General features: G+C 45.2%; 2 long non-coding RNA genes across 3 annotated transcripts in view; both read left to right on the top strand.

Annotated features, from left to right (window-relative positions):
* Positions 1-585: 585 nt before the first annotated feature.
* On the top strand, positions 586-24,834 carry LOC140191723 (uncharacterized). 2 transcript variants are annotated; one of them, XR_011883891.1, is made up of 28 exons: positions 586-674; positions 935-1,060; positions 2,049-2,190; positions 2,932-3,051; positions 3,312-3,437; positions 4,426-4,567; positions 5,309-5,428; positions 5,689-5,814; positions 6,803-6,944; positions 7,686-7,805; positions 8,066-8,191; positions 9,180-9,321; positions 10,063-10,182; positions 10,443-10,568; positions 11,557-11,698; positions 12,440-12,559; positions 12,820-12,945; positions 13,934-14,075; positions 14,817-14,936; positions 15,197-15,322; positions 16,311-16,452; positions 17,194-17,313; positions 17,574-17,699; positions 18,688-18,829; positions 19,571-19,690; positions 19,951-20,076; positions 21,065-21,206; positions 21,948-22,058. It is a non-coding gene; the product is annotated as an uncharacterized lncRNA (long non-coding RNA). The 2 variants fall into 2 exon arrangements; XR_011883892.1 differs by lacking the exons at positions 19,951-20,076; positions 21,065-21,206; positions 21,948-22,058 and adding an exon at positions 24,742-24,834.
* A 173-nt stretch (positions 24,835-25,007) lies between these two features.
* LOC140191724 (uncharacterized) overlaps positions 25,008-26,305 on the top strand; it is a 41,275-nt gene continuing 39,977 nt past the window's right edge. Inside the window, exon 1 of the long non-coding RNA XR_011883893.1 lies at positions 25,008-25,059. This is a non-coding gene — a long non-coding RNA (uncharacterized lncRNA). The remainder of the gene's footprint in view (positions 25,060-26,305) is intronic.

Here is a 26,305-nt window from a genome sequence, read left to right as displayed (position 1 = left end):
CCTGTGCTTGAATTGTATAATACTGGATATCATGCGTTTGATGTGAAAGGAGTAAATTCACAGAAAATGTGCAGGGCATGTGTAATAGAGGGCTTTGTGTCAAGCCAAGGTATTTCTAAGATAGGGAGATATTTGGCACAGCTTTGTGGGCCGAAGGGCCTGTGTTGTGCTGTATGTTTCTATGTTATTTTTTTATGTTTCCAACATGTGAAGTGGTGTGAACCTATAATCCAGAGAGGGATGGTGATAGGTGGTTCAGAGACTCTTAGCTGTGCACATGAATCTGCAGAGAATGGAGATTCAGTTCGGCATTCAGTTACTTGTTTAAGTTGTTCAACACAAAATAGTGGGCCAAAGGTCCTGTTCCTGTACAATATTCCCCAAAGGAGAAATTAGCATTTAATTATCCCAAGATTCGACACATCCTGGGGCGAGAAATTTTGCTGCGCCCTCCTACAACCAATGGGCAGCAACTTATTAAAACCAAACTGTCTTTACTGCTCTTGATGCTGCCTTTATTTATTTCCATTGTTTGTTTTAACTTCTGTTGATAGACTTGGGACAAGGCCAGTTCTCCAATTGATGACGAATCCCTGCTCCTGAGTATATCATGCACGGTTCTGGACCTCATTTCCTTGGATCAGACCGCAGCGGGTGAACTGTTCACCACAAAGGTACGTTTCAGGAAATTCACAATCTCTTTCCACTGTGTTCCTAGTCCTGTTGCAGCTGTGACAGTCCATCTACAATTCTGACGGACGAGCAGCAAGACAAGGAATCTCATACAGTGGGAACCCAGACAAGCTTTTCTCTCCTGTTTGAAAATTTTGATTGAATCTTGTACAGCAGGACTGCCAATCATGAATTAAATCCAGAAAGGCGCACAGTCGTGCACCGAGCAACAATTGCCTAGCTTTGAAATTTCTTTCCACAGGGTTCCCGGTCCTGTTGCAGGGGTTTCAGCCTTTCAAAACGGAACGTGCAGTCGGCCGAGGATTCATGATAGGAACCAAGACAAGCCTTTGTACCCTGCTGGATGCCCCTGGAACATTAGTTACAGGTACTGAGGGTTTGGCAGTGGGAATGTCAAACGTGGCTTAAATTGGGAAAGAGCTGTTTTAGACTCACACTGTCAGAACTGTCTGCGATTCCAATTTCCATACCATCTGGGTTAGACCCACACTTGGAGCACCACACACAGTTCCATCCTCCATAATCCCCAGTCAGTACTCCAGGAGCACTGTGCACAGTGCCTTCCTCCCTGTGCCTGGGTCAGAAACACTGGAAGCACAGTGCATGTGTGGGAAATTGGAAAACTTGTTCTTAAACATTCTGATCTCCTTCCACTGTCTGGAATACCAGCAAACAATCATTCCCACCTCCCTGCCCATCCACCCCCACCTCTCAGACCCAGAACCTTCAGCCTTACAGAGTGACTGCAGAGGAAGAGATGTGGCATGCGAAACAACTTGTTGAATCGGTTTATTACTTGCATCAGCATCCCAGGCACACAGCATCAGCAATGCAGCATTCCCAGGTAAATATAACAAATTATGGACCACAGTGCAGTGCAGGAACAGGCTACTCAGCCCATGATGTTGTGATGAACTTTTAACCACCTTCTACTTGCACAACATCCACATAAAATGGTTCCAACACGTGAAGTGGTGTGTGCCTGTAATCCAGTCAGTGATGGTAATAGGTGGTTAAGGGGCTCTTAGCTGTGCACATGAATCTGCAGAGAATGGAGATTCAGTTAGGCATTCGGTTACTTGTTTAATTTGTTCAACACAATATAGTGGGCCAAAGGTCCTGTTCCTGTACAATATTCCCCAAAGGAGAAATTAGCATTTAATTATCCCAAGATTCAACACATCCTGGGGCGAGAAATTTTGCTGCGCCCTCCTACAACCAATGGGCAGCAACTTATTAAAACCAAACTGTCTTTACTGCTCTTGATACTGCCTTTATATATTTCCATTGTTTGCGGTGTTTTTCATGTGTATTTGGTTCATGTGATTAAAACCATCATGCACTTTCTGGGTTAGACACAGAGTGAAGATCCTCTGTTCCTGTCCCACTGAAGATGACGTGAAAAGGAGAAATTTGAGACGGGAAGAGAACGCTTGTACTGTCTCTGCATTCAACACCTTGAGGCAACTTCTGTGTTATTGGACATGTTGTTTGTCAGTGAGTTCTCCATCGACTAAACCGCGTGGGAAGTAAGAGCGGGGAGGAAAATTCTCACCCAGTGTCTGAGTAAGAGGGGACTATCCACAAAGAAACGTTCTGGAGAGAAAAAGGCTGAGGGAAGACCCAAGAGAAACTTGTAAGATTATGATAGGCAGAGATAGAATAGACTGCTGGAATATTTTCCCCTGTGCTTGAATTGTATAATACTGGATATCATGCGTTTGATGTGAAAGGAGTAAATTCACAGAAAATGTGCAGGGCATGTGTAATAGAGGGCTTTGTGTCAAGCCAAGGTATTTCTAAGATAGGGAGATATTTGGCACAGCTTTGTGGGCCGAAGGGCCTGTGTTGTGCTGTATGTTTCTATGTTATTTTTTTATGTTTCCAACATGTGAAGTGGTGTGAACCTATAATCCAGACAGGGATGGTGATAGGTGGTTCAGAGACTCTTAGCTGTGCACATGAATCTGCAGAGAATGGAGATTCAGTTCGGCATTCAGTTACTTGTTTAAGTTGTTCAACACAAAATAGTGGGCCAAAGGTCCTGTTCCTGTACAATATTCCCCAAAGGAGAAATTAGCATTTAATTATCCCAAGATTCGACACATCCTGGGGCGAGAAATTTTGCTGCGCCCTCCTACAACCAATGGGCAGCAACTTATTAAAACCAAACTGTCTTTACTGCTCTTGATGCTGCCTTTATTTATTTCCATTGTTTGTTTTAACTTCTGTTGATAGACTTGGGACAAGGCCAGTTCTCCAATTGATGACGAATCTCTGCTCCTGAGTATATCATGCACGGTTCTGGACCTCATTTCCTTGGATCAGACCGCAGCGGGTGAACTGTTCACCACAAAGGTACGTTTCAGGAAATTCACAATCTCTTTCCACTGTGTTCCTAGTCCTGTTGCAGCTGTGACAGTCCATCTACAATTCTGACGGACGAGCAGCAAGACAAGGAATCTCATACAGTGGGAACCCAGACAAGCTTTTCTCTCCTGTTTGAAAATTTTGATTGAATCTTGTACAGCAGGACTGCCAATCATGAATTAAATCCAGAAAGGCGCACAGTCGTGCACCGAGCAACAATTGCCTAGCTTTGAAATTTCTTTCCACAGGGTTCCCGGTCCTGTTGCAGGGGTTTCAGCCTTTCAAAACGGAACGTGCAGTCGGCCGAGGATTCATGATAGGAACCAAGACAAGCCTTTGTACCCTGCTGGATGCCCCTGGAACATTAGTTACAGGTACTGAGGGTTTGGCAGTGGGAATGTCAAACGTGGCTTAAATTGGGAAAGAGCTGTTTTAGACTCACACTGTCAGAACTGTCTGCGATTCCAATTTCCATACCATCTGGGTTAGACCCACACTTGGAGCACCACACACAGTTCCATCCTCCATAATCCCCAGTCAGTACTCCAGGAGCACTGTGCACAGTGCCTTCCTCCCTGTGCCTGGGTCAGAAACACTGGAAGCACAGTGCATGTGTGGGAAATTGGAAAACTTGTTCTTAAACATTCTGATCTCCTTCCACTGTCTGGAATACCAGCAAACAATCATTCCCACCTCCCTGCCCATCCACCCCCACCTCTCAGACCCAGAACCTTCAGCCTTACAGAGTGACTGCAGAGGAAGAGATGTGGCATGCGAAACAACTTGTTGAATCGGTTTATTACTTGCATCAGCATCCCAGGCACACAGCATCAGCAATGCAGCATTCCCAGGTAAATATAACAAATTATGGACCACAGTGCAGTGCAGGAACAGGCTACTCAGCCCATGATGTTGTGATGAACTTTTAACCACCTTCTACTTGCACAACATCCACATAAAATGGTTCCAACACGTGAAGTGGTGTGTGCCTGTAATCCAGTCAGTGATGGTAATAGGTGGTTAAGGGGCTCTTAGCTGTGCACATGAATCTGCAGAGAATGGAGATTCAGTTAGGCATTCGGTTACTTGTTTAATTTGTTCAACACAATATAGTGGGCCAAAGGTCCTGTTCCTGTACAATATTCCCCAAAGGAGAAATTAGCATTTAATTATCCCAAGATTCAACACATCCTGGGGCGAGAAATTTTGCTGCGCCCTCCTACAACCAATGGGCAGCAACTTATTAAAACCAAACTGTCTTTACTGCTCTTGATACTGCCTTTATATATTTCCATTGTTTGCGGTGTTTTTCATGTGTATTTGGTTCATGTGATTAAAACCATCATGCACTTTCTGGGTTAGACACAGAGTGAAGATCCTCTGTTCCTGTCCCACTGAAGATGACGTGAAAAGGAGAAATTTGAGACGGGAAGAGAACGCTTGTACTGTCTCTGCATTCAACACCTTGAGGCAACTTCTGTGTTATTGGACATGTTGTTTGTCAGTGAGTTCTCCATCGACTAAACCGCGTGGGAAGTAAGAGCGGGGAGGAAAATTCTCACCCAGTGTCTGAGTAAGAGGGGACTATCCACAAAGAAACGTTCTGGAGAGAAAAAGGCTGAGGGAAGACCCAAGAGAAACTTGTAAGATTATGATAGGCAGAGATAGAATAGACTGCTGGAATATTTTCCCCTGTGCTTGAATTGTATAATACTGGATATCATGCGTTTGATGTGAAAGGAGTAAATTCACAGAAAATGTGCAGGGCATGTGTAATAGAGGGCTTTGTGTCAAGCCAAGGTATTTCTAAGATAGGGAGATATTTGGCACAGCTTTGTGGGCCGAAGGGCCTGTGTTGTGCTGTATGTTTCTATGTTATTTTTTTATGTTTCCAACATGTGAAGTGGTGTGAACCTATAATCCAGACAGGGATGGTGATAGGTGGTTCAGAGACTCTTAGCTGTGCACATGAATCTGCAGAGAATGGAGATTCAGTTCGGCATTCAGTTACTTGTTTAAGTTGTTCAACACAAAATAGTGGGCCAAAGGTCCTGTTCCTGTACAATATTCCCCAAAGGAGAAATTAGCATTTAATTATCCCAAGATTCGACACATCCTGGGGCGAGAAATTTTGCTGCGCCCTCCTACAACCAATGGGCAGCAACTTATTAAAACCAAACTGTCTTTACTGCTCTTGATGCTGCCTTTATTTATTTCCATTGTTTGTTTTAACTTCTGTTGATAGACTTGGGACAAGGCCAGTTCTCCAATTGATGACGAATCTCTGCTCCTGAGTATATCATGCACGGTTCTGGACCTCATTTCCTTGGATCAGACCGCAGCGGGTGAACTGTTCACCACAAAGGTACGTTTCAGGAAATTCACAATCTCTTTCCACTGTGTTCCTAGTCCTGTTGCAGCTGTGACAGTCCATCTACAATTCTGACGGACGAGCAGCAAGACAAGGAATCTCATACAGTGGGAACCCAGACAAGCTTTTCTCTCCTGTTTGAAAATTTTGATTGAATCTTGTACAGCAGGACTGCCAATCATGAATTAAATCCAGAAAGGCGCACAGTCGTGCACCGAGCAACAATTGCCTAGCTTTGAAATTTCTTTCCACAGGGTTCCCGGTCCTGTTGCAGGGGTTTCAGCCTTTCAAAACGGAACGTGCAGTCGGCCGAGGATTCATGATAGGAACCAAGACAAGCCTTTGTACCCTGCTGGATGCCCCTGGAACATTAGTTACAGGTACTGAGGGTTTGGCAGTGGGAATGTCAAACGTGGCTTAAATTGGGAAAGAGCTGTTTTAGACTCACACTGTCAGAACTGTCTGCGATTCCAATTTCCATACCATCTGGGTTAGACCCACACTTGGAGCACCACACACAGTTCCATCCTCCATAATCCCCAGTCAGTACTCCAGGAGCACTGTGCACAGTGCCTTCCTCCCTGTGCCTGGGTCAGAAACACTGGAAGCACAGTGCATGTGTGGGAAATTGGAAAACTTGTTCTTAAACATTCTGATCTCCTTCCACTGTCTGGAATACCAGCAAACAATCATTCCCACCTCCCTGCCCATCCACCCCCACCTCTCAGACCCAGAACCTTCAGCCTTACAGAGTGACTGCAGAGGAAGAGATGTGGCATGCGAAACAACTTGTTGAATCGGTTTATTACTTGCATCAGCATCCCAGGCACACAGCATCAGCAATGCAGCATTCCCAGGTAAATATAACAAATTATGGACCACAGTGCAGTGCAGGAACAGGCTACTCAGCCCATGATGTTGTGATGAACTTTTAACCACCTTCTACTTGCACAACATCCACATAAAATGGTTCCAACACGTGAAGTGGTGTGTGCCTGTAATCCAGTCAGTGATGGTAATAGGTGGTTAAGGGGCTCTTAGCTGTGCACATGAATCTGCAGAGAATGGAGATTCAGTTAGGCATTCGGTTACTTGTTTAATTTGTTCAACACAATATAGTGGGCCAAAGGTCCTGTTCCTGTACAATATTCCCCAAAGGAGAAATTAGCATTTAATTATCCCAAGATTCAACACATCCTGGGGCGAGAAATTTTGCTGCGCCCTCCTACAACCAACGGGCAGCAACTTATTAAAACCAAACTGTCTTTACTGCTCTTGATACTGCCTTTATATATTTCCATTGTTTGCGGTGTTTTTCATGTGTATTTGGTTCATGTGATTAAAACCATCATGCACTTTCTGGGTTAGACACAGAGTGAAGATCCTCTGTTCCTGTCCCACTGAAGATGACGTGAAAAGGAGAAATTTGAGACGGGAAGAGAACGCTTGTACTGTCTCTGCATTCAACACCTTGAGGCAACTTCTGTGTTATTGGACATGTTGTTTGTCAGTGAGTTCTCCATCGACTAAACCGCGTGGGAAGTAAGAGCGGGGAGGAAAATTCTCACCCAGTGTCTGAGTAAGAGGGGACTATCCACAAAGAAACGTTCTGGAGAGAAAAAGGCTGAGGGAAGACCCAAGAGAAACTTGTAAGATTATGATAGGCAGAGATAGAATAGACTGCTGGAATATTTTCCCCTGTGCTTGAATTGTATAATACTGGATATCATGCGTTTGATGTGAAAGGAGTAAATTCACAGAAAATGTGCAGGGCATGTGTAATAGAGGGCTTTGTGTCAAGCCAAGGTATTTCTAAGATAGGGAGATATTTGGCACAGCTTTGTGGGCCGAAGGGCCTGTGTTGTGCTGTATGTTTCTATGTTATTTTTTTATGTTTCCAACATGTGAAGTGGTGTGAACCTATAATCCAGAGAGGGATGGTGATAGGTGGTTCAGAGACTCTTAGCTGTGCACATGAATCTGCAGAGAATGGAGATTCAGTTCGGCATTCAGTTACTTGTTTAAGTTGTTCAACACAAAATAGTGGGCCAAAGGTCCTGTTCCTGTACAATATTCCCCAAAGGAGAAATTAGCATTTAATTATCCCAAGATTCGACACATCCTGGGGCGAGAAATTTTGCTGCGCCCTCCTACAACCAATGGGCAGCAACTTATTAAAACCAAACTGTCTTTACTGCTCTTGATGCTGCCTTTATTTATTTCCATTGTTTGTTTTAACTTCTGTTGATAGACTTGGGACAAGGCCAGTTCTCCAATTGATGACGAATCTCTGCTCCTGAGTATATCATGCACGGTTCTGGACCTCATTTCCTTGGATCAGACCGCAGCGGGTGAACTGTTCACCACAAAGGTACGTTTCAGGAAATTCACAATCTCTTTCCACTGTGTTCCTAGTCCTGTTGCAGCTGTGACAGTCCATCTACAATTCTGACGGACGAGCAGCAAGACAAGGAATCTCATACAGTGGGAACCCAGACAAGCTTTTCTCTCCTGTTTGAAAATTTTGATTGAATCTTGTACAGCAGGACTGCCAATCATGAATTAAATCCAGAAAGGCGCACAGTCGTGCACCGAGCAACAATTGCCTAGCTTTGAAATTTCTTTCCACAGGGTTCCCGGTCCTGTTGCAGGGGTTTCAGCCTTTCAAAACGGAACGTGCAGTCGGCCGAGGATTCATGATAGGAACCAAGACAAGCCTTTGTACCCTGCTGGATGCCCCTGGAACATTAGTTACAGGTACTGAGGGTTTGGCAGTGGGAATGTCAAACGTGGCTTAAATTGGGAAAGAGCTGTTTTAGACTCACACTGTCAGAACTGTCTGCGATTCCAATTTCCATACCATCTGGGTTAGACCCACACTTGGAGCACCACACACAGTTCCATCCTCCATAATCCCCAGTCAGTACTCCAGGAGCACTGTGCACAGTGCCTTCCTCCCTGTGCCTGGGTCAGAAACACTGGAAGCACAGTGCATGTGTGGGAAATTGGAAAACTTGTTCTTAAACATTCTGATCTCCTTCCACTGTCTGGAATACCAGCAAACAATCATTCCCACCTCCCTGCCCATCCACCCCCACCTCTCAGACCCAGAACCTTCAGCCTTACAGAGTGACTGCAGAGGAAGAGATGTGGCATGCGAAACAACTTGTTGAATCGGTTTATTACTTGCATCAGCATCCCAGGCACACAGCATCAGCAATGCAGCATTCCCAGGTAAATATAACAAATTATGGACCACAGTGCAGTGCAGGAACAGGCTACTCAGCCCATGATGTTGTGATGAACTTTTAACCACCTTCTACTTGCACAACATCCACATAAAATGGTTCCAACACGTGAAGTGGTGTGTGCCTGTAATCCAGTCAGTGATGGTAATAGGTGGTTAAGGGGCTCTTAGCTGTGCACATGAATCTGCAGAGAATGGAGATTCAGTTAGGCATTCGGTTACTTGTTTAATTTGTTCAACACAATATAGTGGGCCAAAGGTCCTGTTCCTGTACAATATTCCCCAAAGGAGAAATTAGCATTTAATTATCCCAAGATTCAACACATCCTGGGGCGAGAAATTTTGCTGCGCCCTCCTACAACCAATGGGCAGCAACTTATTAAAACCAAACTGTCTTTACTGCTCTTGATACTGCCTTTATATATTTCCATTGTTTGCGGTGTTTTTCATGTGTATTTGGTTCATGTGATTAAAACCATCATGCACTTTCTGGGTTAGACACAGAGTGAAGATCCTCTGTTCCTGTCCCACTGAAGATGACGTGAAAAGGAGAAATTTGAGACGGGAAGAGAACGCTTGTACTGTCTCTGCATTCAACACCTTGAGGCAACTTCTGTGTTATTGGACATGTTGTTTGTCAGTGAGTTCTCCATCGACTAAACCGCGTGGGAAGTAAGAGCGGGGAGGAAAATTCTCACCCAGTGTCTGAGTAAGAGGGGACTATCCACAAAGAAACGTTCTGGAGAGAAAAAGGCTGAGGGAAGACCCAAGAGAAACTTGTAAGATTATGATAGGCAGAGATAGAATAGACTGCTGGAATATTTTCCCCTGTGCTTGAATTGTATAATACTGGATATCATGCGTTTGATGTGAAAGGAGTAAATTCACAGAAAATGTGCAGGGCATGTGTAATAGAGGGCTTTGTGTCAAGCCAAGGTATTTCTAAGATAGGGAGATATTTGGCACAGCTTTGTGGGCCGAAGGGCCTGTGTTGTGCTGTATGTTTCTATGTTATTTTTTTATGTTTCCAACATGTGAAGTGGTGTGAACCTATAATCCAGACAGGGATGGTGATAGGTGGTTCAGAGACTCTTAGCTGTGCACATGAATCTGCAGAGAATGGAGATTCAGTTCGGCATTCAGTTACTTGTTTAAGTTGTTCAACACAAAATAGTGGGCCAAAGGTCCTGTTCCTGTACAATATTCCCCAAAGGAGAAATTAGCATTTAATTATCCCAAGATTCGACACATCCTGGGGCGAGAAATTTTGCTGCGCCCTCCTACAACCAATGGGCAGCAACTTATTAAAACCAAACTGTCTTTACTGCTCTTGATGCTGCCTTTATTTATTTCCATTGTTTGTTTTAACTTCTGTTGATAGACTTGGGACAAGGCCAGTTCTCCAATTGATGACGAATCTCTGCTCCTGAGTATATCATGCACGGTTCTGGACCTCATTTCCTTGGATCAGACCGCAGCGGGTGAACTGTTCACCACAAAGGTACGTTTCAGGAAATTCACAATCTCTTTCCACTGTGTTCCTAGTCCTGTTGCAGCTGTGACAGTCCATCTACAATTCTGACGGACGAGCAGCAAGACAAGGAATCTCATACAGTGGGAACCCAGACAAGCTTTTCTCTCCTGTTTGAAAATTTTGATTGAATCTTGTACAGCAGGACTGCCAATCATGAATTAAATCCAGAAAGGCGCACAGTCGTGCACCGAGCAACAATTGCCTAGCTTTGAAATTTCTTTCCACAGGGTTCCCGGTCCTGTTGCAGGGGTTTCAGCCTTTCAAAACGGAACGTGCAGTCGGCCGAGGATTCATGATAGGAACCAAGACAAGCCTTTGTACCCTGCTGGATGCCCCTGGAACATTAGTTACAGGTACTGAGGGTTTGGCAGTGGGAATGTCAAACGTGGCTTAAATTGGGAAAGAGCTGTTTTAGACTCACACTGTCAGAACTGTCTGCGATTCCAATTTCCATACCATCTGGGTTAGACCCACACTTGGAGCACCACACACAGTTCCATCCTCCATAATCCCCAGTCAGTACTCCAGGAGCACTGTGCACAGTGCCTTCCTCCCTGTGCCTGGGTCAGAAACACTGGAAGCACAGTGCATGTGTGGGAAATTGGAAAACTTGTTCTTAAACATTCTGATCTCCTTCCACTGTCTGGAATACCAGCAAACAATCATTCCCACCTCCCTGCCCATCCACCCCCACCTCTCAGACCCAGAACCTTCAGCCTTACAGAGTGACTGCAGAGGAAGAGATGTGGCATGCGAAACAACTTGTTGAATCGGTTTATTACTTGCATCAGCATCCCAGGCACACAGCATCAGCAATGCAGCATTCCCAGGTAAATATAACAAATTATGGACCACAGTGCAGTGCAGGAACAGGCTACTCAGCCCATGATGTTGTGATGAACTTTTAACCACCTTCTACTTGCACAACATCCACATAAAATGGTTCCAACACGTGAAGTGGTGTGTGCCTGTAATCCAGTCAGTGATGGTAATAGGTGGTTAAGGGGCTCTTAGCTGTGCACATGAATCTGCAGAGAATGGAGATTCAGTTAGGCATTCGGTTACTTGTTTAATTTGTTCAACACAATATAGTGGGCCAAAGGTCCTGTTCCTGTACAATATTCCCCAAAGGAGAAATTAGCATTTAATTATCCCAAGATTCAACACATCCTGGGGCGAGAAATTTTGCTGCGCCCTCCTACAACCAATGGGCAGCAACTTATTAAAACCAAACTGTCTTTACTGCTCTTGATACTGCCTTTATATATTTCCATTGTTTGCGGTGTTTTTCATGTGTATTTGGTTCATGTGATTAAAACCATCATGCACTTTCTGGGTTAGACACAGAGTGAAGATCCTCTGTTCCTGTCCCACTGAAGATGACGTGAAAAGGAGAAATTTGAGACGGGAAGAGAACGCTTGTACTGTCTCTGCATTCAACACCTTGAGGCAACTTCTGTGTTATTGGACATGTTGTTTGTCAGTGAGTTCTCCATCGACTAAACCGCGTGGGAAGTAAGAGCGGGGAGGAAAATTCTCACCCAGTGTCTGAGTAAGAGGGGACTATCCACAAAGAAACGTTCTGGAGAGAAAAAGGCTGAGGGAAGACCCAAGAGAAACTTGTAAGATTATGATAGGCAGAGATAGAATAGACTGCTGGAATATTTTCCCCTGTGCTTGAATTGTATAATACTGGATATCATGCGTTTGATGTGAAAGGAGTAAATTCACAGAAAATGTGCAGGGCATGTGTAATAGAGGGCTTTGTGTCAAGCCAAGGTATTTCTAAGATAGGGAGATATTTGGCACAGCTTTGTGGGCCGAAGGGCCTGTGTTGTGCTGTATGTTTCTATGTTATTTTTTTATGTTTCCAACATGTGAAGTGGTGTGAACCTATAATCCAGACAGGGATGGTGATAGGTGGTTCAGAGACTCTTAGCTGTGCACATGAATCTGCAGAGAATGGAGATTCAGTTCGGCATTCAGTTACTTGTTTAAGTTGTTCAACACAAAATAGTGGGCCAAAGGTCCTGTTCCTGTACAATATTCCCCAAAGGAGAAATTAGCATTTAATTATCCCAAGATTCGACACATCCTGGGGCGAGAAATTTTGCTGCGCCCTCCTACAACCAATGGGCAGCAACTTATTAAAACCAAACTGTCTTTACTGCTCTTGATGCTGCCTTTATTTATTTCCATTGTTTGTTTTAACTTCTGTTGATAGACTTGGGACAAGGCCAGTTCTCCAATTGATGACGAATCTCTGCTCCTGAGTATATCATGCACGGTTCTGGACCTCATTTCCTTGGATCAGACCGCAGCGGGTGAACTGTTCACCACAAAGGTACGTTTCAGGAAATTCACAATCTCTTTCCACTGTGTTCCTAGTCCTGTTGCAGCTGTGACAGTCCATCTACAATTCTGACGGACGAGCAGCAAGACAAGGAATCTCATACAGTGGGAACCCAGACAAGCTTTTCTCTCCTGTTTGAAAATTTTGATTGAATCTTGTACAGCAGGACTGCCAATCATGAATTAAATCCAGAAAGGCGCACAGTCGTGCACCGAGCAACAATTGCCTAGCTTTGAAATTTCTTTCCACAGGGTTCCCGGTCCTGTTGCAGGGGTTTCAGCCTTTCAAAACGGAACGTGCAGTCGGCCGAGGATTCATGATAGGAACCAAGACAAGCCTTTGTACCCTGCTGGATGCCCCTGGAACATTAGTTACAGGTACTGAGGGTTTGGCAGTGGGAATGTCAAACGTGGCTTAAATTGGGAAAGAGCTGTTTTAGACTCACACTGTCAGAACTGTCTGCGATTCCAATTTCCATACCATCTGGGTTAGACCCACACTTGGAGCACCACACACAGTTCCATCCTCCATAATCCCCAGTCAGTACTCCAGGAGCACTGTGCACAGTGCCTTCCTCCCTGTGCCTGGGTCAGAAACACTGGAAGCACAGTGCATGTGTGGGAAATTGGAAAACTTGTTCTTAAACATTCTGATCTCCTTCCACTGTCTGGAATACCAGCAAACAATCATTCCCACCTCCCTGCCCATCCACCCCCACCTCTCAGACCCAGAACCTTCAGCCTTACAGAGTGACTGCAGAGGAAGAGATGTGGCATGCGAAACAACTTGTTGAATCGGTTTATTACTTGCATCAGCATCCCAGGCACACAGCATCAGCAATGCAGCATTCCCAGGTAAATATAACAAATTATGGACCACAGTGCAGTGCAGGAACAGGCTACTCAGCCCATGATGTTGTGATGAACTTTTAACCACCTTCTACTTGCACAACATCCACATAAAATGGTTCCAACACGTGAAGTGGTGTGTGCCTGTAATCCAGTCAGTGATGGTAATAGGTGGTTAAGGGGCTCTTAGCTGTGCACATGAATCTGCAGAGAATGGAGATTCAGTTAGGCATTCGGTTACTTGTTTAATTTGTTCAACACAATATAGTGGGCCAAAGGTCCTGTTCCTGTACAATATTCCCCAAAGGAGAAATTAGCATTTAATTATCCCAAGATTCAACACATCCTGGGGCGAGAAATTTTGCTGCGCCCTCCTACAACCAATGGGCAGCAACTTATTAAAACCAAACTGTCTTTACTGCTCTTGATACTGCCTTTATATATTTCCATTGTTTGCGGTGTTTTTCATGTGTATTTGGTTCATGTGATTAAAACCATCATGCACTTTCTGGGTTAGACACAGAGTGAAGATCCTCTGTTCCTGTCCCACTGAAGATGACGTGAAAAGGAGAAATTTGAGACGGGAAGAGAACGCTTGTACTGTCTCTGCATTCAACACCTTGAGGCAACTTCTGTGTTATTGGACATGTTGTTTGTCAGTGAGTTCTCCATCGACTAAACCGCGTGGGAAGTAAGAGCGGGGAGGAAAATTCTCACCCAGTGTCTGAGTAAGAGGGGACTATCCACAAAGAAACGTTCTGGAGAGAAAAAGGCTGAGGGAAGACCCAAGAGAAACTTGTAAGATTATGATAGGCAGAGATAGAATAGACTGCTGGAATATTTTCCCCTGTGCTTGAATTGTATAATACTGGATATCATGCGTTTGATGTGAAAGGAGTAAATTCACAGAAAATGTGCAGGGCATGTGTAATAGAGGGCTTTGTGTCAAGCCAAGGTATTTCTAAGATAGGGAGATATTTGGCACAGCTTTGTGGGCCGAAGGGCCTGTGTTGTGCTGTATGTTTCTATGTTATTTTTTTATGTTTCCAACATGTGAAGTGGTGTGAACCTATAATCCAGACAGGGATGGTGATAGGTGGTTCAGAGACTCTTAGCTGTGCACATGAATCTGCAGAGAATGGAGATTCAGTTCGGCATTCAGTTACTTGTTTAAGTTGTTCAACACAAAATAGTGGGCCAAAGGTCCTGTTCCTGTACAATATTCCCCAAAGGAGAAATTAGCATTTAATTATCCCAAGATTCGACACATCCTGGGGCGAGAAATTTTGCTGCGCCCTCCTACAACCAATGGGCAGCAACTTATTAAAACCAAACTGTCTTTACTGCTCTTGATGCTGCCTTTATTTATTTCCATTGTTTGTTTTAACTTCTGTTGATAGACTTGGGACAAGGCCAGTTCTCCAATTGATGACGAATCTCTGCTCCTGAGTATATCATGCACGGTTCTGGACCTCATTTCCTTGGATCAGACCGCAGCGGGTGAACTGTTCACCACAAAGGTACGTTTCAGGAAATTCACAATCTCTTTCCACTGTGTTCCTAGTCCTGTTGCAGCTGTGACAGTCCATCTACAATTCTGACGGACGAGCAGCAAGACAAGGAATCTCATACAGTGGGAACCCAGACAAGCTTTTCTCTCCTGTTTGAAAATTTTGATTGAATCTTGTACAGCAGGACTGCCAATCATGAATTAAATCCAGAAAGGCGCACAGTCGTGCACCGAGCAACAATTGCCTAGCTTTGAAATTTCTTTCCACAGGGTTCCCGGTCCTGTTGCAGGGGTTTCAGCCTTTCAAAACGGAACGTGCAGTCGGCCGAGGATTCATGATAGGAACCAAGACAAGCCTTTGTACCCTGCTGGATGCCCCTGGAACATTAGTTACAGGTACTGAGGGTTTGGCAGTGGGAATGTCAAACGTGGCTTAAATTGGGAAAGAGCTGTTTTAGACTCACACTGTCAGAACTGTCTGCGATTCCAATTTCCATACCATCTGGGTTAGACCCACACTTGGAGCACCACACACAGTTCCATCCTCCATAATCCCCAGTCAGTACTCCAGGAGCACTGTGCACAGTGCCTTCCTCCCTGTGCCTGGGTCAGAAACACTGGAAGCACAGTGCATGTGTGGGAAATTGGAAAACTTGTTCTTAAACATTCTGATCTCCTTCCACTGTCTGGAATACCAGCAAACAATCATTCCCACCTCCCTGCCCATCCACCCCCACCTCTCAGACCCAGAACCTTCAGCCTTACAGAGTGACTGCAGAGGAAGAGATGTGGCATGCGAAACAACTTGTTGAATCGGTTTATTACTTGCATCAGCATCCCAGGCACACAGCATCAGCAATGCAGCATTCCCAGGTAAATATAACAAATTATGGACCACAGTGCAGTGCAGGAACAGGCTACTCAGCCCATGATGTTGTGATGAACTTTTAACCACCTTCTACTTGCACAACATCCACATAAAATGGTTCCAACACGTGAAGTGGTGTGTGCCTGTAATCCAGTCAGTGATGGTAATAGGTGGTTAAGGGGCTCTTAGCTGTGCACATGAATCTGCAGAGAATGGAGATTCAGTTAGGCATTCGGTTACTTGTTTAATTTGTTCAACACAATATAGTGGGCCAAAGGTCCTGTTCCTGTACAATATTCCCCAAAGGAGAAATTAGCATTTAATTATCCCAAGATTCAACACATCCTGGGGCGAGAAATTTTGCTGCGCCCTCCTACAACCAACGGGCAGCAACTTATTAAAACCAAACTGTCTTTACTGCTCTTGATACTGCCTTTATATATTTCCATTGTTTGCGGTGTTTTTCATGTGTATTTGGTTCATGTGATTAAAACCATCATGCACTTTCTGGGTTAGACACAGAGTGAAGATCCTCTGTTCCTGTCCCACTGAAGATGACGTGAAAAGGAGAAATTTGAGACGGGAAGAGAACGCTTGTACTGTCTCTGCATTCAACACCTTGAGGCAACTTCTGTGTTATTGGACATGTTGTTTGTCAGTGAGTTCTCCATCGACTAAACCGCGTGGGAAGTAAGAGCGGGGAGGAAAATTCTCACCCAGTGTCTGAGTAAGAGGGGACTATCCACAAAGAAACGTTCTGGAGAGAAAAAGGCTGAGGGAAGACCCAAGAGAAACTTGTAAGATTATGATAGGCAGAGATAGAATAGACTGCTGGAATATTTTCCCCTGTGCTTGAATTGTATAATACTGGATATCATGCGTTTGATGTGAAAGGAGTAAATTCACAGAAAATGTGCAGGGCATGTGTAATAGAGGGCTTTGTGTCAAGCCAAGGTATTTCTAAGATAGGGAGATATTTGGCACAGCTTTGTGGGCCGAAGGGCCTGTGTTGTGCTGTATGTTTCTATGTTATTTTTTTATGTTTCCAACATGTGAAGTGGTGTGAACCTATAATCCAGAGAGGGATGGTGATAGGTGGTTCAGAGACTCTTAGCTGTGCACATGAATCTGCAGAGAATGGAGATTCAGTTCGGCATTCAGTTACTTGTTTAAGTTGTTCAACACAAAATAGTGGGCCAAAGGTCCTGTTCCTGTACAATATTCCCCAAAGGAGAAATTAGCATTTAATTATCCCAAGATTCGACACATCCTGGGGCGAGAAATTTTGCTGCGCCCTCCTACAACCAATGGGCAGCAACTTATTAAAACCAAACTGTCTTTACTGCTCTTGATGCTGCCTTTATTTATTTCCATTGTTTGTTTTAACTTCTGTTGATAGACTTGGGACAAGGCCAGTTCTCCAATTGATGACGAATCTCTGCTCCTGAGTATATCATGCACGGTTCTGGACCTCATTTCCTTGGATCAGACCGCAGCGGGTGAACTGTTCACCACAAAGGTACGTTTCAGGAAATTCACAATCTCTTTCCACTGTGTTCCTAGTCCTGTTGCAGCTGTGACAGTCCATCTACAATTCTGACGGACGAGCAGCAAGACAAGGAATCTCATACAGTGGGAACCCAGACAAGCTTTTCTCTCCTGTTTGAAAATTTTGATTGAATCTTGTACAGCAGGACTGCCAATCATGAATTAAATCCAGAAAGGCGCACAGTCGTGCACCGAGCAACAATTGCCTAGCTTTGAAATTTCTTTCCACAGGGTTCCCGGTCCTGTTGCAGGGGTTTCAGCCTTTCAAAACGGAACGTGCAGTCGGCCGAGGATTCATGATAGGAACCAAGACAAGCCTTTGTACCCTGCTGGATGCCCCTGGAACATTAGTTACAGGTACTGAGGGTTTGGCAGTGGGAATGTCAAACGTGGCTTAAATTGGGAAAGAGCTGTTTTAGACTCACACTGTCAGAACTGTCTGCGATTCCAATTTCCATACCATCTGGGTTAGACCCACACTTGGAGCACCACACACAGTTCCATCCTCCATAATCCCCAGTCAGTACTCCAGGAGCACTGTGCACAGTGCCTTCCTCCCTGTGCCTGGGTCAGAAACACTGGAAGCACAGTGCATGTGTGGGAAATTGGAAAACTTGTTCTTAAACATTCTGATCTCCTTCCACTGTCTGGAATACCAGCAAACAATCATTCCCACCTCCCTGCCCATCCACCCCCACCTCTCAGACCCAGAACCTTCAGCCTTACAGAGTGACTGCAGAGGAAGAGATGTGGCATGCGAAACAACTTGTTGAATCGGTTTATTACTTGCATCAGCATCCCAGGCACACAGCATCAGCAATGCAGCATTCCCAGGTAAATATAACAAATTATGGACCACAGTGCAGTGCAGGAACAGGCTACTCAGCCCATGATGTTGTGATGAACTTTTAACCACCTTCTACTTGCACAACATCCACATAAAATGGTTCCAACACGTGAAGTGGTGTGTGCCTGTAATCCAGTCAGTGATGGTAATAGGTGGTTAAGGGGCTCTTAGCTGTGCACATGAATCTGCAGAGAATGGAGATTCAGTTAGGCATTCGGTTACTTGTTTAATTTGTTCAACACAATATAGTGGGCCAAAGGTCCTGTTCCTGTACAATATTCCCCAAAGGAGAAATTAGCATTTAATTATCCCAAGATTCAACACATCCTGGGGCGAGAAATTTTGCTGCGCCCTCCTACAACCAATGGGCAGCAACTTATTAAAACCAAACTGTCTTTACTGCTCTTGATACTGCCTTTATATATTTCCATTGTTTGCGGTGTTTTTCATGTGTATTTGGTTCATGTGATTAAAACCATCATGCACTTTCTGGGTTAGACACAGAGTGAAGATCCTCTGTTCCTGTCCCACTGAAGATGACGTGAAAAGGAGAAATTTGAGACGGGAAGAGAACGCTTGTACTGTCTCTGCATTCAACACCTTGAGGCAACTTCTGTGTTATTGGACATGTTGTTTGTCAGTGAGTTCTCCATCGACTAAACCGCGTGGGAAGTAAGAGCGGGGAGGAAAATTCTCACCCAGTGTCTGAGTAAGAGGGGACTATCCACAAAGAAACGTTCTGGAGAGAAAAAGGCTGAGGGAAGACCCAAGAGAAACTTGTAAGATTATGATAGGCAGAGATAGAATAGACTGCTGGAATATTTTCCCCTGTGCTTGAATTGTATAATACTGGATATCATGCGTTTGATGTGAAAGGAGTAAATTCACAGAAAATGTGCAGGGCATGTGTAATAGAGGGCTTTGTGTCAAGCCAAGGTATTTCTAAGATAGGGAGATATTTGGCACAGCTTTGTGGGCCGAAGGGCCTGTGTTGTGCTGTATGTTTCTATGTTATTTTTTTATGTTTCCAACATGTGAAGTGGTGTGAACCTATAATCCAGACAGGGATGGTGATAGGTGGTTCAGAGACTCTTAGCTGTGCACATGAATCTGCAGAGAATGGAGATTCAGTTCGGCATTCAGTTACTTGTTTAAGTTGTTCAACACAAAATAGTGGGCCAAAGGTCCTGTTCCTGTACAATATTCCCCAAAGGAGAAATTAGCATTTAATTATCCCAAGATTCGACACATCCTGGGGCGAGAAATTTTGCTGCGCCCTCCTACAACCAATGGGCAGCAACTTATTAAAACCAAACTGTCTTTACTGCTCTTGATGCTGCCTTTATTTATTTCCATTGTTTGTTTTAACTTCTGTTGATAGACTTGGGACAAGGCCAGTTCTCCAATTGATGACGAATCTCTGCTCCTGAGTATATCATGCACGGTTCTGGACCTCATTTCCTTGGATCAGACCGCAGCGGGTGAACTGTTCACCACAAAGGTACGTTTCAGGAAATTCACAATCTCTTTCCACTGTGTTCCTAGTCCTGTTGCAGCTGTGACAGTCCATCTACAATTCTGACGGACGAGCAGCAAGACAAGGAATCTCATACAGTGGGAACCCAGACAAGCTTTTCTCTCCTGTTTGAAAATTTTGATTGAATCTTGTACAGCAGGACTGCCAATCATGAATTAAATCCAGAAAGGCGCACAGTCGTGCACCGAGCAACAATTGCCTAGCTTTGAAATTTCTTTCCACAGGGTTCCCGGTCCTGTTGCAGGGGTTTCAGCCTTTCAAAACGGAACGTGCAGTCGGCCGAGGATTCATGATAGGAACCAAGACAAGCCTTTGTACCCTGCTGGATGCCCCTGGAACATTAGTTACAGGTACTGAGGGTTTGGCAGTGGGAATGTCAAACGTGGCTTAAATTGGGAAAGAGCTGTTTTAGACTCACACTGTCAGAACTGTCTGCGATTCCAATTTCCATACCATCTGGGTTAGACCCACACTTGGAGCACCACACACAGTTCCATCCTCCATAATCCCCAGTCAGTACTCCAGGAGCACTGTGCACAGTGCCTTCCTCCCTGTGCCTGGGTCAGAAACACTGGAAGCACAGTGCATGTGTGGGAAATTGGAAAACTTGTTCTTAAACATTCTGATCTCCTTCCACTGTCTGGAATACCAGCAAACAATCATTCCCACCTCCCTGCCCATCCACCCCCACCTCTCAGACCCAGAACCTTCAGCCTTACAGAGTGACTGCAGAGGAAGAGATGTGGCATGCGAAACAACTTGTTGAATCGGTTTATTACTTGCATCAGCATCCCAGGCACACAGCATCAGCAATGCAGCATTCCCAGGTAAATATAACAAATTATGGACCACAGTGCAGTGCAGGAACAGGCTACTCAGCCCATGATGTTGTGATGAACTTTTAACCACCTTCTACTTGCACAACATCCACATAAAATGGTTCCAACACGTGAAGTGGTGTGTGCCTGTAATCCAGTCAGTGATGGTAATAGGTGGTTAAGGGGCTCTTAGCTGTGCACATGAATCTGCAGAGAATGGAGATTCAGTTAGGCATTCGGTTACTTGTTTAATTTGTTCAACACAATATAGTGGGCCAAAGGTCCTGTTCCTGTACAATATTCCCCAAAGGAGAAATTAGCATTTAATTATCCCAAGATTCAACACATCCTGGGGCGAGAAATTTTGCTGCGCCCTCCTACAACCAATGGGCAGCAACTTATTAAAACCAAACTGTCTTTACTGCTCTTGATACTGCCTTTATATATTTCCATTGTTTGCGGTGTTTTTCATGTGTATTTGGTTCATGTGATTAAAACCATCATGCACTTTCTGGGTTAGACACAGAGTGAAGATCCTCTGTTCCTGTCCCACTGAAGATGACGTGAAAAGGAGAAATTTGAGACGGGAAGAGAACGCTTGTACTGTCTCTGCATTCAACACCTTGAGGCAACTTCTGTGTTATTGGACATGTTGTTTGTCAGTGAGTTCTCCATCGACTAAACCGCGTGGGAAGTAAGAGCGGGGAGGAAAATTCTCACCCAGTGTCTGAGTAAGAGGGGACTATCCACAAAGAAACGTTCTGGAGAGAAAAAGGCTGAGGGAAGACCCAAGAGAAACTTGTAAGATTATGATAGGCAGAGATAGAATAGACTGCTGGAATATTTTCCCCTGTGCTTGAATTGTATAATACTGGATATCATGCGTTTGATGTGAAAGGAGTAAATTCACAGAAAATGTGCAGGGCATGTGTAATAGAGGGCTTTGTGTCAAGCCAAGGTATTTCTAAGATAGGGAGATATTTGGCACAGCTTTGTGGGCCGAAGGGCCTGTGTTGTGCTGTATGTTTCTATGTTATTTTTTTATGTTTCCAACATGTGAAGTGGTGTGAACCTATAATCCAGACAGGGATGGTGATAGGTGGTTCAGAGACTCTTAGCTGTGCACATGAATCTGCAGAGAATGGAGATTCAGTTCGGCATTCAGTTACTTGTTTAAGTTGTTCAACACAAAATAGTGGGCCAAAGGTCCTGTTCCTGTACAATATTCCCCAAAGGAGAAATTAGCATTTAATTATCCCAAGATTCGACACATCCTGGGGCAGGAAATTTTGCTGCGCCCTCCTGCAACCAATGGGCAGCAACTTATTAAAACCAAACTGTCTTTACTGCTCTTGATGCTGCCTTTATTTATTTCCATTGTTTGTTTTAACTTTTGTTGATAGACTTGGGACAAGGCCAGTTCTCCAATTGATGACGAATCTCTGCTCCTGAGTATATCATGCACGGATCTGGACCTCATTTCCTTGGATCAGACCACAGCAGGTCAACTGTTCACCACAAAGGTATGTTTCAGGAAATTCGCAATCTCTTTCCACTGTGTTCCTAGTCATGTTGCAGCTGTGACAGTCCATTGACAATTCTGATGGTCGAGCAGCAAGACAAGGAATCTCATACAGTGGGAACCCAGACAAGCCTTTGTCTCCTGATTTGAAAATTTTGATTGAGTCTTGTACAGCAGGACTGCCAATCATGGATTAAATCCAGAAAGGCGCACAGTCATGCACCGAGCAAAATTGCCTAGCTTTGAAATTTCTTTCCACAGGGTTCCCAGTCCTGTTGCAGGGGTGGCAGCCCATCAACACTGAACGTGCAGTTGGGCATGGAATCACATATGTAATAGGAACCAAGACAAGCCTGTGCTCCCTGCTGGATGCCCCTGGAACATTAGTTACAGGTACTGAAGGTTTGGCAGTGGGACTGATAATCATGGCTTAAATCTGCAAAGAACAGCTGCAGACTCTCACTGAGAGAACTGTCTGTGATTCCCATTTCCATATCCTCTGGGTCAGACCCACACTTGGAGCACCACACACAGTTCCTGCCTCCATAATCCCTGGTCAGCACTGCAGGAGCTCTGTGCAGTCATCTCTGTATGACTCACACCATGAGCACTGTGCACAGTTCCCTCCTCCCGTGCCCAGGTTAGGAACACTGGGAGCACAGTGAATGTGTGGGAAATTGAAAAAGTTATTTTTAAACATTCTGACCTCCTTCCACTCTCCACAGTATGATTCACGACTTGCTGATAGTACCTTGCCATTTTCTGTCACCCCTCGCCTGTCATCGAGAGAATCCACAACACCAGATTCTGCTCCAATTGTACATGTAATTCCCTTTGGGCATTACTGGGCAGAAATCTATGAACCTCTATAGGCATTCAGCAAAAATGGAAAAACTCATCAACCTGGAATGTCAGTCACATGTAGTGAGGATTCGGCAGTGAATTGTAGAATGTGGGTTAAATCTGGAAAGACCATGCACTTTTCTGTCTCCCTATCACAAGGTCAGACCCACAGAAGGAGTTCCCATCTCCATAATCCCATGGGTTAGAAATAAACCACAGCCTCCTACCAATGTGGGAATTCTGGAAAATTTCTTTTTCTTTGGAGATTCTAACCCCTCTCCCATTCCCAGTATATGAGCCACCACGTGCCTATGTAGCACTGCCATTCTCTATCTCTCCTTGCCTCAACTCGAGAGTGTCTCTGGCATGGCATCATCCTGTGACTATGCTCACTGCAACCTCTGGGCTGTCATTGGCCAGTTATTTTGTCCGTGGGTGTGTCCACGTCCTGATGTAGGAGAATAGTGGTGTTAATGATGAATCTGAGTTGTGTACTGCATACATTCTTTGACAATAAATGTACCTTGAACCTTAGTGCAGTCAGGTACAGTTGGTAAGGACAACATTGGCGCTGATGCAGTCCCACTTCATCCTAGCCCTGACCACGATGGTCAATGGCCACGCTCCCACATCCCGTAGGAGAACCACCATTATGCAACCTCTGCAGTCAGCTGTCAGGCCTACACCAGCCATGCACGGTCATGGCAACTGGCCACTGGAGAGGTCTGCTTTGCAATTACTTTCCACAAGGTTCCCTGTCCTGCTGCAATTGTGACAGATGGTCTACCATTCCAGAGGTGAAGCAGCAGGGGAATGAATCACGTGGATTTTCAGAGTTGGAAATCACGTCTGCGGTGCCGACACCACCTTCCTGTCGTCTGGTAAATGGCCGCTGCAGATGCCTGCTCATCCCCATCCGGGCCCAGGACATCGTTCATCCTCGGCACCTCCCTCCAGTGGAAGAGAACACCAGATATGATGGGGCAAGGGGGAGGACAAAACGCAGGCCTGATGGAGAAGAATGCTCCAGCAGGGATGCAATTAAAGATCTCGGTCACTCACCCATTTCCCTCCACTACCCCCGAAAGGTTCTGAGTGTCAGGTGCAGAGCCTGAATCAACAGCTGACAGGACAGGTTTCTTCTTCCACCCCAGTCCCAAACAGCCAGTTGGTCTGGATGTCCTGCACTGATCTTGAGTGCTGGGCCAACTTCTACTTACCAAAGAAGTGGTAGCTGCTGAGGGAGCGCCAGCCCAAGGCCACAATGTCCAGAGGGCCCCATGGGTCCAGGTCAAGAGGGATTGGTTCTTCAGAAGGAAGAGGGTGTTGTTTGGCTCCAGGACTGGACCAGGTCCACGGGCACAGCTTAGTTCTAGACTCCTTCAAAGTGTCCTCTGATTCCGAGTGACTCTGTATGTGTTTTTAGAGGAAGGAGAGAGGAAAGGGAGAAGGGAATGAGATCTTCTGTATTAAACAATAATGTCTCAGGGACTGGTGGGCTTGTGACATGTCTGCACCACCATCCATCCACACTTTCCCATCCTCAACGAGCCCCTCACCACCAATCCACCTCCCCCATGCACCCTCCCTCCCTATCCCCAATTCCCCCACCCTCAAACAGCCCCATCCTCACCGTGACCCTTGCTCCCTCCTCCCCACCCCCATGTCCCTCATACCCTCTCCCTACCCCCTCCAGCCTCAGCCCACCTCACTCCTTCTGACCTGCCCCACCCTCCCCTCTCTCCCCACCTCCCCTCAGGAGTGATCATTCCCTGGTCCTCTCTCCCCACTATCTCCCAGATGACGCTGCCCCCCACTTCCCCTTCACACAGAGAAGGAGCGGCCCGAGATCGAGCGGGCGTGGCTCTACAATGAAAGAAAATGTGTGTCGAATAGCAGAATCAGGCCCCTGCCTCATGCCCGGGGTGGGGCATTGAGCTGTCGGGCGCGGCGGGCGGAGAAGGTGCTGGCGGACGGAGACGGGAACCCGGGGCAGCCGAGCAGCCGTTTCTGTGGAGGTCATCGGACGCGAGAGGAGCCTTTCGGCGGGATTGAGATATCGCGAGAGTGAGCGCGAGATTTAAACAAACGAGCAGGTCCTTCGGAAAGAGCAGCGTGAAATGGTGATGATGGTGCATTGTGGGAGAGAGGTAGGAATATAAATTATATAGTTAGGGAAATGCAAGCAGCTATCAATGAAGAAGTGATATGGGGCCATCAGTGTGGGCTCAGATTTTCCATTGCAAAGACTTGCGTTGCTTTTTTTTTTCTGAAAAGAACATTGCCCCCACAATTGATTTCAATTTATATGTTAAATCTTGTATTGAGTCAGTGATAAAGTTTCTTGGTATGTGGATGGACACAAGGCTAACTTGGAAGGTCCATGTCAATAAAAATCTGCAGATACGTAAATAATGTCCTTAATGTGCTCAAGTTGATGATTTGGGTCTGATGAGGGTGCGAGTGGGAGGTCACTTAAATGTATTTTGCTTTAATCAAATCTGTCTTTGATTATGGATGTATTGCTTCTGGGTCAGCCTCACCAGCGGTCTTAAAGCCCGTTAGATGAAGTTCAAATTCAATCATTGAGATTATGTTGTGGTGCTATTAAATCATCCCCAATTTCAGCATTACTAGTGGAAATGGATTAAGTACCTTTACATCTACACAGGTTACAGTTAGCGATGGTTTATTGGGTTAATGTAAGAGGACATAAAGCTGGTCCTAAAATATTGCCAACATCAGTCGTGTTGTGACTACTGTATAGAAGAAGACTAATATCTTTATTGTCATTGTTGTGGAGCAATGAAACACAGTTTAGCAGCTCAACGTTTTGCAGCATGACAAACAATATATACATAAAATAAACTCTAAAACCTCAGGAGTGCAGTCCAAAATTAATAATATATGGATGGGGGGGCGGGGGGGTGCGGTGGTAGGGCTATTGCACACCTGCCATTCCTGGAAGTGTGATGCATTTAGCTGCCGCCGTCTTAGAGGGGGGCAGGAGAAGGGAAGGGGGTGTTAGACATTTCACTGCTTGTTGGTAGAAGCTGTTAAGGCGTCTCTTTGTTTTCGTCTTTAATGCTCTGTATCTCTTCCCAGAAGGTAGAGGGGAAAACAGGTGATGTCCAGGATGAGTGGGATCCTTTGAAATACAAGTAGCCTTCTTTTGAAGTCTGCCAGTATAAATGTCTCTGAGGGAGGGTAATGTTGTGCCAATAACCCGCTCTGCTACCCTCACCACCCGCTGCAAGTCCTTCCTGTTCTGTTCTGTGCAGCTGGCAAACCACACTGCACAGCAATACGTCAGGAGGCTCTCTATAGTTGTCCGATAGAAGTTGATCAGCAAGTGATGAGGGAGGAGAGCGTGCTTTAGCTTCCTTAGGAAGTAGA

The sequence above is a fragment of the Mobula birostris genome, chromosome X (assembly GCF_030028105.1).
Source record: "Mobula birostris isolate sMobBir1 chromosome X, sMobBir1.hap1, whole genome shotgun sequence".
NCBI classification, from domain to species: domain Eukaryota; kingdom Metazoa; phylum Chordata; class Chondrichthyes; order Myliobatiformes; family Myliobatidae; genus Mobula; species Mobula birostris.
The sequence above is the reverse complement of the archived record's forward strand: the minus strand, read 5'-3'. Positions and strand labels throughout refer to the sequence as shown.